General features: G+C 39.4%; 1 protein-coding gene across 1 annotated transcript in view; it reads left to right on the forward strand.

Moving 5' to 3' along the window:
• The first annotated feature begins 11,585 nt into the window (after nucleotides 1–11,585).
• The window catches only part of LOC129242699 (plasma membrane ascorbate-dependent reductase CYBRD1), a 53,199-nt gene continuing 51,289 nt past the window's right edge, over nucleotides 11,586–13,495 (forward strand). Inside the window, exon 1 of the mRNA XM_054879499.1 lies at nucleotides 11,586–11,964. The gene's annotated coding sequence lies outside the window, so the exon portion shown is untranslated. The remainder of the gene's footprint in view (nucleotides 11,965–13,495) is intronic.

Genomic DNA, 13,495 nt, shown 5'->3' on the forward strand with positions numbered 1-13,495 from the left:
AATTGATAGAAAAAATTTGTCTGTTGTTGTTGTTGTTGTTGTTGTTGTTGTTGTAGCAATAGCTTTGCGCTGTCAGTGTAGTGTAATCACCGGTCGTCTTCGTCTAGCTCATCTAACGGTAGGCCCAGGAAACTAGTTGATTCGACAGGTTAGGTCCAGAAGTTTAGATGAGTGGGTTTGATGGGGCATGTGAAAAGGTGGTTAGAGTCGTGTAGGTGTTGTACGAGTATTGGGGACATTATAAGACATCCTGTCGGGTCCTTATGACAGTGTTTGGGCAGGTTTGTAGCTTCGTCCACTGCGTATCACTGGTTCCAGGTGACCAAACAGGCGCAGCATAGTTTAGAACCGGCCGGCCGGTTGTCGAAAGTCGACAGCAACATCTCTTTGTCTTTGCCCCAAGAGCTGCCGGCAAGCGACTTTTGGACCTACTTGCAATAGCGGTAGTATGCGCTGAGAAGGAGAGCAAGCTGTCAAAGCTAACTCCCAATATTCTGGGGTTGTTTACCGTCGGAATTGGTGTGTCATCGACTTTCACCGTAAGTTGCAGCTTGGCCCCCTTTGTCCAGGTGGGGAAGAGGGTCGCCGTGGAATTAGTAGGGGAAAGTTGTAAGTTCCTCGCAGTGAAGAAGTGAGAAAGGCAGGCGAGGTAGTCGTTCACCTTGGAGCATAGGCCATCAATGTCATTGCCCGACGTCATTATCGTACAGTCGTCGGCGTAGGAGACCAGGTAGACTCCCTCTGGTGGTTGGGGGAGTTTCGAGATGTAGAGGTTAAAACGCAAAGGTGAAAGGACACCACCCCGCCGAGCTCCTTGCCTTATTTTCCTCTGTTTGGATGTTTGGTTTCGAAATATCACCGACGACTGCCGACCACTCAGGTAGTTCGCAGTCCACCTCTTCAGCCCTGGCGGGGGTGTCGACTGTAAAATGTCATCTAGTAGCGTGGCGTGCTTGACTGTGTCGAAAGCCTTTTTTTAGATTCAACGCTACTAGGGCAGTCCTCTCGCAGGGGTGGGTTTGGTTGAGTCCGCGGTTTATATATATATAATATATATGATATAATTGGCGCGTACACACTTTTTGAGTGCTTGGCCGTGCTCCTCCTCGTATTTGTGGCGTGCGTCTTGTTGTTGTTCCACAAATGGAGGGACTTACAGTTTCAAGCCGACTCCGAACGGCAGATATTTTATGAGGAGCTTTTTCATGGCAGAAATATACTCGGAGGTTTGTTATTGCCAGCCGAGGGGCGACCGCTATAGAAAAATGTTTTTCTTAATCTCTGTGAATTCCGAATGGTAGTCACGCATCAACCCATTCGGCTACGGAGTCCGCGGTTTACCTGGGTGAGACTGGGGTCAGATGTTTCGTAAAGAGTGGGAGTAGAAGGGCTTCAAGAGTCTTCACTACTGGGGAAAGGAGAGTTATCAGACGATAGGACTCCCCTTGGTTGGCGGGTTTCGGTAGTGGGACCACTCTCCCTGATTTCCACTTGTCAACAATGATGGGAGTGGCCATAGACATATTGAAGTCCGACAGGGCCGATGGCCCCCTGAACCTAATCGTTGGAAAAAGCAAGTGGCGCACTGTGGTATGCCCGTTTGTGCAGCCGTCTGGTGGCACTACGTTTGGATCTGTTGGCCGGAGGATGCAGAATGAATTTACTGGTTAAAATAGCTCGCGCATCTCTTCGGATACGACGAAGTACAACCGTTGAAGGTGATAGCCACCTTGTCGTTGTGCTTCGTCGGGCTCGACAGGGACCTTACGGTGGACCAGAGCTTGCTCACACCAGAGGTGAAGTTGCAGGACTTCAGATGCTCTTCCCATTTAGTCCGATTATGTTGGGCTGCCAGTTGCCGGATCTCCAAATTGAGATCCTTTATGCGAGGATCCCCATGATTGGCCTGTCGTAGGAGATCACGCTCTTTCGTCAGAACAGCTGCTTCAGCTGGCAAATTAGGACGTATGCCCCGGATCCTTCCAGCAGGTATGAAGCGAGTCGCGGAGGCTGTGATTACCTTGCGGAATGTGCGTTCGTCTGCGCGCACATCAGTGGAAATGGGGAGAGCGGCGAAGATGTCTTCAGTAAATTCCGCGAATCTGGTCCAATCAGCTTTGTTAAAGTTGATATATGACCAGTGACCCGCGGAAACAAAGTCGGCAGGTTTCTCGATCGAGATGATAATGGGCAAGTGGTCTGATGCAAGCGATATCATAGGTCGCCACGTTAGGCTATTTATCAAACCCGCGCTACCTAGTGGTAGATCAGGCGAGCTGCTGCAATTGCCCACTACCCTGGTAGGGGCGTCGTCGTTCACAGTGCTGAATGTCGAATCGTCTATTTGCTCTGCCAATTGCTGTCCCCTACGATCGTTTGGCAGGCTTGAATGCCAAAGATCGTGATGCGCATTAAATTCACCTACTACCAATCGGTTTTCACCTCTGATGAGCGCACCTATATCAGGGTGATATCCAGCTGGGCAGCAGGTGACGGGGGGTATGTAGTATAATATCTAATATCTAATATTTCGAGCTCGGCATCGCCTGACCGGACAGCTATGCCTTGACATTCTAAGGTGCTGTCCCTGCGGTCGATGCCTTCATCAATGAAACGATACTGCACTGTGTGGTGGACTATGAACGGTAGGCCACCACCGTTGTCTCGCTCGTGATCCTTTCTGTACACGAAGAAGCCGTCCCTGGTGATCAGGGAGGAGCTAGCGTGCAGTTTTGTCTCTTGGACTGCAGCTATATTGATACCTTGTCGGCTCATGAAGTCGACTATCTCGCCAATTTTACTCGTAAGTCCGTTGCAGTTAAATTGTAAAAGTCTAAAACTCTTCGGGAGTATGGTCGTAACCCCACAGGGGGCAACGTAGTCGCGTGCCCTTTCACGGGTGGTGCACCTCCGAAAGTGGCGCCAGCCATTGCAAGAATTGCACTGGACTCTTGTTAGGAACCGAGGAACTCTGGTCTGACACGCGGAAGAGACTGTATGTGGGACCAAGAGCTGCTGGTTTGTCCCCGCACTGGGATAGGAGCAGGAGGGTTGTGGGTCAGTAGGGGAGTTGTGTTGCACCTGTGGGCTCCTTGTCGTTAAGGTATGATTTGTGGCGGCAGTTTGACGTGCCGGCACTGAGGACGGTATAGCCGTTGAGGTAGGGGACACCTGATGGCGAGAGCAACACGTGGCCACATACCTTGTGGACGTTTGCTCTAAATACTTATCGTCAGGGCTGGCATCGAACCCAACCCTGGACCAGAGGTATTTTACTGCTGCATTTGCCACAAACGGCTCCACCTCGGTTAGGTGCAATAAGTGCAACGGGTGGTGCCATCTTAAGAGCTTTTCGCTTAATGCGCTGGTGCCTCCAACTAGCACCACAAAATGAGATTCCACGGTTCCTCGGAGCTCGTCCGAGCAACATCACTTCCTCGAGCAACATACGTCCCCATTTCCCAGTTGGAACAGCTGTTCTAGAGAACGAGCGTGACCACTTACCCCAGACCGGCTGGCTGATATGCTATAACAAAAACAATGAGTACATATATCAAAGTCATAACTCTGCTTGATGGCTCAAATTTACCACAAAAAGTTAATTGTTCCTTGCGTGTTGCGATAAATCCATGTTCCATCCATAATTTTGTTCTAGATTGTGAACAAAAGCAATATTTAGATACATTTTTTATCGATAATTTATGTTATACATAGTTCAGTTATACATTGTCAATGGCGAAGTGTCTCTATCATACATTGCAAGCTTGCCTTGCTCCACATGTTTTTTTTCAATGCTTCCCTTTCTTTTGAAAAAGTTCATTGATTTTTTTTCCAAGAACAAAACTATTTCACAGATCAATCAGAAGAGTATGCTCTTTTGACATTTTTCTTGACAGTCAAATATTATATAATATTATGAATTTGAGGTGCATTGATATCTGTTTTAATTTCTAGTTTCTAATTATTGAACCACCTTCGTTTTTTCGTAGTGTAAAGGTCACATACATACATACAAATAAATGAGGGTTGCTTAATATTTCGTTTAAATCTAATTTTGGTTAACCGTGAACATTCCGTCCACTTGCTGTTTCATATGTGTAGGAACTTGGGAGAGGATGCAATTCAAAGAGAATACTTGTTGATTCCATTTCCTGCGGGAAGCAAATGGCTAAAGAGAGCCACTTGTAAATGCTTATGTATGTATGTATGGATATACGTATTAACTGAACGAGCAAGCGCAATACTTTTGCAAGTGAAAGTTCTTTAAAGAAAATAATCCTCCTACTAGTGAATGTACATTCCCGTACATGCATTTGAATCTCAGTGTATATACATACATATGTATAGGTATACTTGTATTGTATGCATGTTTTCACACTTGACTAGTAAGCTTTGTATAGATAACACCGTGTGACAGGAAAAGTTACCCAGGAAACACGTCATACGTGCATATGCATAGCGAAATATTCGATTTTTGTCGCAGGGTGTAATTAATGTGCAAATATATGAGCAGTTAGTTAAATCTATTTATTTAGTAAATTGTTAATTATTAATTTTATTTTATTTTGTTATTACAACTAAATTTTTTATGATAAATAATTTAAATTAAATATAGTAATTTAATTAATTATTTAAATTTTTCATTAAGTATTAAATTTAATGAAAATATTTAAAATGTAATAGGCTGTTTTCATTGAATTTTTGACGTGATAACGTCTTATAATTCGATTTAACAGGCTGCACGCACGAAAAAATGTGTCGTTACCTTGCTCATTAGTGTTACCTTGCTCATTGCCGTTACCTTGCTCATGTGTCGTTACCTTGCTCATTGCCGTTACCTTGAATGAACTGCAAGCGAAAGCGCGGAACGAACGACAAAGCAAACAAGGCAAACGAACGGCAACGTTCGACATCTTGCTCTCTCCTACTTAAGTGAGCGTATATGTGTATGTATATGCGCATATGTACATATATAAATTCACGTATTTGTATTTGCATATGCCTTCTTATTGATTTTTATTAATTTAATTTACTTGAAGAATTTAAAATAAAACCAAGTTTGTTAATAATACCTGTTGTTTTAATGTTATTATTATTTTTTGACGTGATAACGTCTTATAATTCTATGTATGTTATGTTATGTTATGTTATGTTAAAGTATATTATGTTATGTTAATGTTAACTCATTCTCTATATCCATACAAAATATCTATCAAACAAATAAAATTAAAATTTTCTTTTGAAAAATGCAACTATTCAATCAGTATTTTCTTTAGACGTTATCACGTTAAACTATCGTCAGTAAACCGACTTTACAGACAACCTCTTTTTTTTACTTTTAAGGAGGAAATACTAAAATATTTTATTAAATTTGAAATTTTATTATTTATTTATTTATTTTAGAATACTAATTATGTATGTATTGTATTTTTCACAAGTAAAAAATACAGAATAAATCTACCCTCACCCTTAACGGAGCAATGCCGCCATATAAACGGCATGACAGTGTTATGGCCTCTGGTGACGGTCCAGCATTGTTTGACAAGAACTTTATATGTGTGCGTGTCGGCTGATTGACGCTAATATCTAAAATTTTTGATTTTCATCATTCAAAAGCCGACAACAAGTATGTGTGACACGACGACACCCGACTGCACTAACACACACAAAGCTCAGTCAAGCATGCTGGACCGTCTCCCGAGGCCATTACTTACTGAATCCAGTGCTGCATGTGCGACGGGAAATATAATATCATTTTATTATTGTATGTTTATCACTCTTATTGTTGTCATATAATTTTATTTATTTATTTATTTATAAAAAGAGAAACAATTATAAATATTTGCTGCACTTAAATTTAAAGCACTGGCGGCCAGGGCTGTCGGCTTGTGTTGTCATATTATACGAGTATTTACAATTAGCGCGTTAGGCATTGCATCAGACCACTTCTGTAAATTTCGTTTTCAGTTGTTATCTCATTCCGTTATCTTTTGCAAAAGAACTAAAAAATACTACATTAAATGTCCGTATCAAAAAGCTTCGAGAAGACGGAAAACAAAAATTTTTTAACTATATTTTCACTCTCAAGCCAAGTGATACTCGAAAATTCCGAGAGTGCTTCGAAAGATACAAGGTTCCTCTTAGTACGAAAAATAGCTTGAGCCTTTTGAGAAGTAAACTGGAAATTTTTAAATTAAAATTTAGTTTAAGATTTCTAGACCTTGCCATCGGCTCATTAAAGGCACAGTTTGTGCAACAAAATGAAAAAAAATAAATTAATTAAAATAATCCATGAGGCCTCTTAGAATTGTTCTGATAGGTTATTGTTTGTTTCATTTTATGACAGATCAACGTTCATTTTATTATTATTATTATTATTTAGTGACTGGTATGAATACCAGTACTAAAATTATGTTTGAGCATTGGCTGCAGAGGCCATCAGCTCTGTGTCGTCTGTGTCGCCTTTTACTAAAGATCAACGTTCAAATTCCACATTTTATAAGAAAATCCGCTTAATAAGTAGTTTCTGTTTTATAAGCAAACTGAACATTTTTTTCTACAATATTTCCATGGATAAAATGGTACTACTTACTTTGTGATGATTTCGTAAAATACGTAAATTAATATAAACAAATAAAATTATGAATTTTAAAATTTACTTTTCAAATTAGAGATTACGATGGAAAAACTGGTTGTTGTTGCTGTTGTTGTAGTCGTATAAACCATTAGCCATACATGCACGGGGAAAGCTGCTTTAGTGACAGTCCTTGCCCTAATATAAATCCGGGTGGTTCCAGTAACGTAGAACCGACTATTGTCGGAACGTAGAAAAATTGGTCACTGAGTCCGAAAGCTCTCATCATCTTTTTTCTGCATGTTACTTTTGAGATGTCGCAGTAAAAAAAAGGTATATGTTAAAAATTTCTAATATCTGGAGCATGCATTAACAGATCAAAGCAAGGGTATTAAATTAAGAGTAAATAAGTTTGTTTTTCAATAAAATTAAACGTTTGCATTTTATTGCATATTTACAAAATTGAAAAAAAATTTCTGTTTTTGCCCAAAAATGTGTAAAAGAAAGAAACTTATTTTTTACATTTAATATATTTAGAAAAAAACTGAGGTATAAAGAAAACAATCCTCCAATGAAAACAAAAGTTATTTGCGTGAGAATAAAAGTACTAACTTTTGCATTGACCGAGCTTAAGTAAAGTTTACTAATTTACTGTTAACCACCATATAACTAGAATCGATTCTTTTTATACGATAAGTTGGTTTTCCTTATTCCAAATGACTTACGATAATAAATTTTAAAAACTACATTTAAAAAATTTGTCTGTCTTTTAAGCATAATACAAATTTAGTTAATTTTTTTTTTTTTTTTTATAAAATCTCATGTATTTTCAAAAGATATAAGGCACAAATGAAAAACTTCATAAATATATAAATTCCAGACTATTCCTGTTAAAGTAAAAAATATGTAATTTTTTAAATTAAAAATCGGTTATTTACTTTGCTTGTTCTTTGGTTAGCTACAGCACTTTTCTCGCTCATGAGGAACCAATAGCAATTGCTCATCATTCCTTCGCCTCAGAAGCCTTTAAACGTCATGAGTTACCTTCATTTATTGGTGGAATCTTTCGGTATGCTCATTACCTTCATCTCCAGGAATTCCATATTTACCCCTGCAAATCATAACACTGAGTTTATATTCAAACAATAATAATTTTTTCTTACCTTTCTTCAATTATAACAATTATGCTGTGTGCTTTTCTTATGGCCAAGGAACCAGTTACTACTACTACATTCCCATGGCAGCCGGTTCTACGTTACCGGAATGACTCGGGTTTTTTCCGACCAAGGGCTGCCTCCTCAGTAAACTAGCCCTGTCTAGTGAACAGTATATCACCCTAACCCTTACGTCACAGGAATAACTCCTCGCAGCAACCTTGCTCCAAATACTTATTCTCAGGGCTGCTATTGAATCCAACCCTGGGCCAGAAGTATTATATTTGCTGCGTCTGTCATAAATGGCTCCACCCGAACTCCACCTAGTAGGTCGTAAGTGAATTTAATGCGCATCACGATTCAAGGCATTCAACGTTTCAAACGATCGTAGGGAACAGGTACTGGAAGAGCAGGGTAGTGGGTAATTATAGCAGCTCGCCTGACATAACAATCGATAGCGCTGGTCTGATAAATAGCATAACTTGGCGACCTATGCTATCGCTTGCATCAGACCACTTGCCCATTATCGTCTCGATTGAGAGACCTGCCGACTTCGTTTCCACGAATCACCGATCCTATATTAACTTTAAAAAAACTAATTGGGCCGGCTTCGCGGAATTCACCGAATACACCTTCGCCGCTCTTCCTTTCTCCACCGATGTGGGCGCAGGCGAAAGCGCATTCCGCAAGGTGTTCACAGCTGCTGCGGCACGCTCATCCCCGCTGGAAGGCTCAAGCACATTCGTCCTAATTTCCCAGCCGAAGCAGCCAGATTGGCAAACGTGCGTGACCACCTACGCCAGGTCGATCCCGGGGATCCCCGCATAAGCTATCTCAATTTGGAGATCCGGCTACTCGTAGTGCCTGCAACCTCACCACTGGTGTGAGTAAGCTCTGGTCCACCGTAAGGTCTCTGTCGAACCCGACGAAGCACAACGACAAGGTGGCTATAACCTTCAACGGTTGCACTTTGTCGGACCCGAAGAGATGCACGAGCTGTTTCAGCCGACTTTTTATACTGCATCCTCCGGTCAATGGGGCCAAGCGTCATGCCTCCAGAAGGCTGCACAAACTGCCATTGGCCCTGGCGGACTGAACGCGCTGATTTTGAAGCACCTGGGATCATTGGGAGTAGGATTTCTCATAAAGGTTTTCAATTTGTCCTTGGCCACTCTCATCATCCCTGACAAGTGGAAAACAGGGAAAGTGGTCCCAATACTGAAACCTGGGAAACCCGCCAACCAAGGGGAATATTATCGTTGAATAACTCTCCTTTCCTCAGTAGTGGAGACTCTTGAAGACTTCCTACTCCCACTCTTCACGAAACATCAGGCCCCAGACCCACATCAGCACGGTTTCCGACGAGTGCATAGCACCACCACTGCACTCACCGCCATAAACGTCCAGATAAACCGCGGGCTTAACCAAAACTGCCCCTGCGAGAGGACTGTCCTAGCAGCGTAGGACCTGAAGAAAGCTTTCGATACAGTCAGCCATTCCACGCTACTAGATGATATTTATCAGTCGACACTCCCACCAGTGCTGAAGAGGTGGTCCGCAAACTACCAGAGCGGTCGTCACTCGTCAGTGATTTTTTGATATCAAATATCAAAGCAGAGGAAGATTAAGCAAGATGTACCGCAGGGTGGTGTCCTTTCGCCATTGCTGCTCAACTTCTACATCTCGAAGCTCCCCCAACCACCAGAGGCGACAGTGTAAGAAGTAATGTAGTGTAAGAAGTAATGTAAACACGAAAATTTTGGAAAGAAAAATTTGAAAATGAAACCACAAATCTTGTTCCCTTTTATAATTTAGAACAAACTCACTCGAACTTTGGAGGCAAAAGTCTAGGCAGGAGTGTTGAACCGAACGAAGTGATGTGGCTCGTGTGAACTACGAGGAGTCGTACAGATTCCTCTTGCGGTGCTAAATGGTTGCATCAGCAAATTACGCGAGGTAGAGGCAGTGGGGGCTAAATGCCATTGATGGCGGGATCAACATGTTACCACAAACCGTGTAGAACATTCCCTATGTGTCTTAAGGAGACACATGGGTGACTCACTAATACCGACCGTTAATAACCCCATAATTTTGGGTGCCACCTTCGATAGTTTGCTCTGCTGTTGTTGTTGCAGCAGCATAAACATTCCCCATGCATGTACGAGGAATGCTGTGAAGTGACAGTACTTGGCCGGATATAAATCCGGTCGTTCCGGTTACGTAGAACCGACTATCGTGGCGCATAAAACCGCAATCACCACTAAGGCAAAGACAGCCATCATTGGAGTCCAACCGCTACCCATTGCAGACGAAGACCTTCAGCTACCTTGTGAGACCCGTGTAACTTTGGCTCAATTGCAGCAGGTTCAACTTTTAATTGTCCAGAATTGACCCGGACATACTTAATAAATGTCCGACCTGTGAAGGTACCCCGCACGATACCAACCCCCTATTAACATGCTCTCTCAAAGTCACTCTCCTAACACCCCTCTCCCTCTCTGGATCCAACCTATCGAAACAGCACGACTCCTGGGCCTTCCGTTCGATCAGTGACTACATCGGTCTGGTGGGTCCTAGCGAACTGCTACAACAACACCAGCACCAACATAAGTACTAAGACCAATTCAGGCACGTCTAAAGGATTGGAATAGTCTTTCTGTTAAAAATTTCAAGTCTCTCATTTTTTATTTTAAATAACCGAAACCGCCGCAAAGGAAATGAAAACTGATTTTTTTTTTCCAAAAATGTATAACTTGTTTTGGTTGAATAGCCAGCTGTAGAGTTCGTTTTTAAGTAAATAAGAAAAGAGTTCGAAACTGAACAGAGTATTTGTTTTGCAGAACACTGAAACTAAATTCCCTCGTATTTTAGTTAATTTTTCACTTTAAATATTCACTTTCGTTCGTATTCCAGAACCTGCCTGAATATATTATATGATATTTTATAATATCTTAAAGCGATAAAAACTCAAAGCTAATGATTTTATAATCCTCAAATGAGCAATTAGTTTCATTAATTAGATGCAGTTTTCCAACTTTACTTCCATTCGCATCAAATTTCCATACAGTACACCATTACCGTTTCTATTTGTCACCTAACTGTATATCCTGAGTTTAATAAGCGAAGATGATTTGAATAGAGGGCACAAAAGACCATTTCATATGTATAGGTGGATACATTCGACACCATTTTAGACCATGGAAGTCGCTGTACTGAGGTGGAAGCAGACTATTTGCAATAGACCAAATTTATTTTGCCAAAAAAAAGATATGTTTTTTTTTGGAATGCACCGTGTACATATGTATGTATATATGTATTTTAAATTTTATGCTACTAATAAATACTTATTTCTTATTTAGCGCATATTTTTAATTTTGTAATACTTCTTTTTCATGCGTACTTATTTTCGAGATAGTCAATATTAAAGATTTTCTTTGTAGTGGGACATTCCAACTTTATTTGAATATGTAAATGGAGTCATTGTTTTTTCGCATCAGCACACCCTCACTTTCATGATCCATATGGTACACATGCACTTGCATATTTGAACATCCACATCGATCCAATTTCTGCTGGAGCAACGAGCTCAACTAATAGTAAGAACATAAACAACAGAACATTAACATGTTTGCCGAAAGATTGCTTGAGCAGAATTTAGTCAAATTGTTTTCAGTACAAACCTATTAAAATATGTATGGTATATGCATATGTATATACATATTATTAAATGTAGATATGCATATAGTATGTGTGTTGCGCGGTATAATATAAAATCAACAACGTGTCAGCGCCAACCAAAGAGCGGCCGCTGGGTTCGTCATCCACACAACATTTATTTCATTCAACTACCTAACAGTAGAACATTCGTTTGAACTCTTTGGTTGTGCGCGCAAGCCGTGAACTTTTTCTCTCCTTAATTATATTTCGCTTATAGCTTTTAATTCATTGTTTATATTATATTTTGCGGCTGTTTTGACGAAGCGATCTCATTTAAATTTTGTGGATCGATACTATTTTATAATTGAATTTTTAATAATTAAAATTTGTATATACTCACAAAGGCGTTTTATTTATTTAGCAAATAATTTTTCTAATATGAATAATACAAAGGAAATGAAAACAATTGTTTAAACAAATAGAGAGCGAAACAATTGCGGTTAACATCTGGACTGTAACTTGTAATCAATACAACTTTATTAAACGTTGGTGGCAGCGAAGTGACAAATCACACTTGCGGTAAGTTTACCTTTAGATTCTCATGGCAGTGATCTAATTACATTGTAGCCACGTAGATTACTTACAGTTAAGTAGTTTTGGTTTGCAAATTTAATTGTCCGTGGAAACGGTTTGTGAGAGAGAGATACTACAATCAGTGTTGTCGCGTCTTGTGTATATGTTTTTTATGCATTGCATAAATCGGTATAAATTTCGAGATAAAATATCTAAATCAGTCAAGTAAAGAACTTTGTGATGCTGCCAATCATATAGTTATGGATTTTCACAAGTTTGAGTTTGCAAAAAATAAAATAAAGGTACATATACGGAATTTGTTTATAAAGAGTTAGGAATATGAATGCGAAATTCGCTGTTTGCGGCCGCCGTAACCGCACTTACTGAGGGCATGATAGAAAAGCTTTTTTAGAGTAGCGGTCGCTCTTTGACAAACAAGACAAAGCCCAGAGTGTATTTCTACCATGAAAATGTTTTTCATAAAAACCATCTCCCATTTGCAGGCGGCATAAAATTGTAGGCCCCTCCATTTGAGGAACAAGATCAATATGCACACCACAAATCGGAGGAAGAGCTCGGCCAAACCTCCAAATAAGGATGTACATACTAATTATATACGAGTACTTTATATATAAATATCAAACGATTTTAATTGCTTACCGAATACTTATACGGATTATATAATTTATGGGAGGTACGACATTTATTCGCTTTCATATTTCATTTACTTCTTAGGAAAGGATAAATGCGAACTTTTCCGAAAATTTTTATTTTTTCGTTTTAAATTTTATTTATTTATATTTATTATTACATTTTATTTATACACGTAAAGTAATGCAATAATATATTGTAATGAAATTTCAAAATGCATTCTTGAATAAAGGACAGAATATACTGACACAACTATAACATAAAATAAATATATTTATTTAAAACAAACAAGAAAAAAAATTGTTTTTCAGATGTTATGAGAATATGTCATGACCCACATATTCTCAAGTATTGGTCGAGTACGTAGAGAGCATGATTGCCGCTGTGGTAATTAGTTAACAAAATTGGATACATTCATTTCGGAACTTTTCAAATAAGAAAGTTAATTTAGTTTTGTTCTGCAAGTAATTAATAGTAATTATCAAAAGATTTAAAATTAATTAATATAAAGGTTACTTTATTGTATTTTTTCTATGTAAACATTTCTATATATTTATCAGCATTGAGGCGAAGCATATGAACTGACGTGCTTTTTGAAACGTTAATGAATTACGTACGCCGGTTTGTTTACTGTACTCCTAACTCCTTGGAAATGAACAAAAGGTGATTAAACAATACTACTCAGGCCCTATGAGATATTGGCGCAAGAAAACATTTCGAAAATTACCAGATTTGTAGTTTTTGGCAAAACAACACACTCAACTGTTATGACAACCCATAACTTTCTTCTGCTTTTAAAGCTAAATTTAAATATATTTAATATAATATTTAATATTCATACTTATATATTTTAAATACATTTAAGAATTTGAATTTAGGAAGACTG

Source organism: Anastrepha obliqua, chromosome 3, assembly GCF_027943255.1.
Source record: "Anastrepha obliqua isolate idAnaObli1 chromosome 3, idAnaObli1_1.0, whole genome shotgun sequence".
In the NCBI taxonomy this organism is placed as follows: Eukaryota; Metazoa; Arthropoda; class Insecta; order Diptera; family Tephritidae; genus Anastrepha; species Anastrepha obliqua.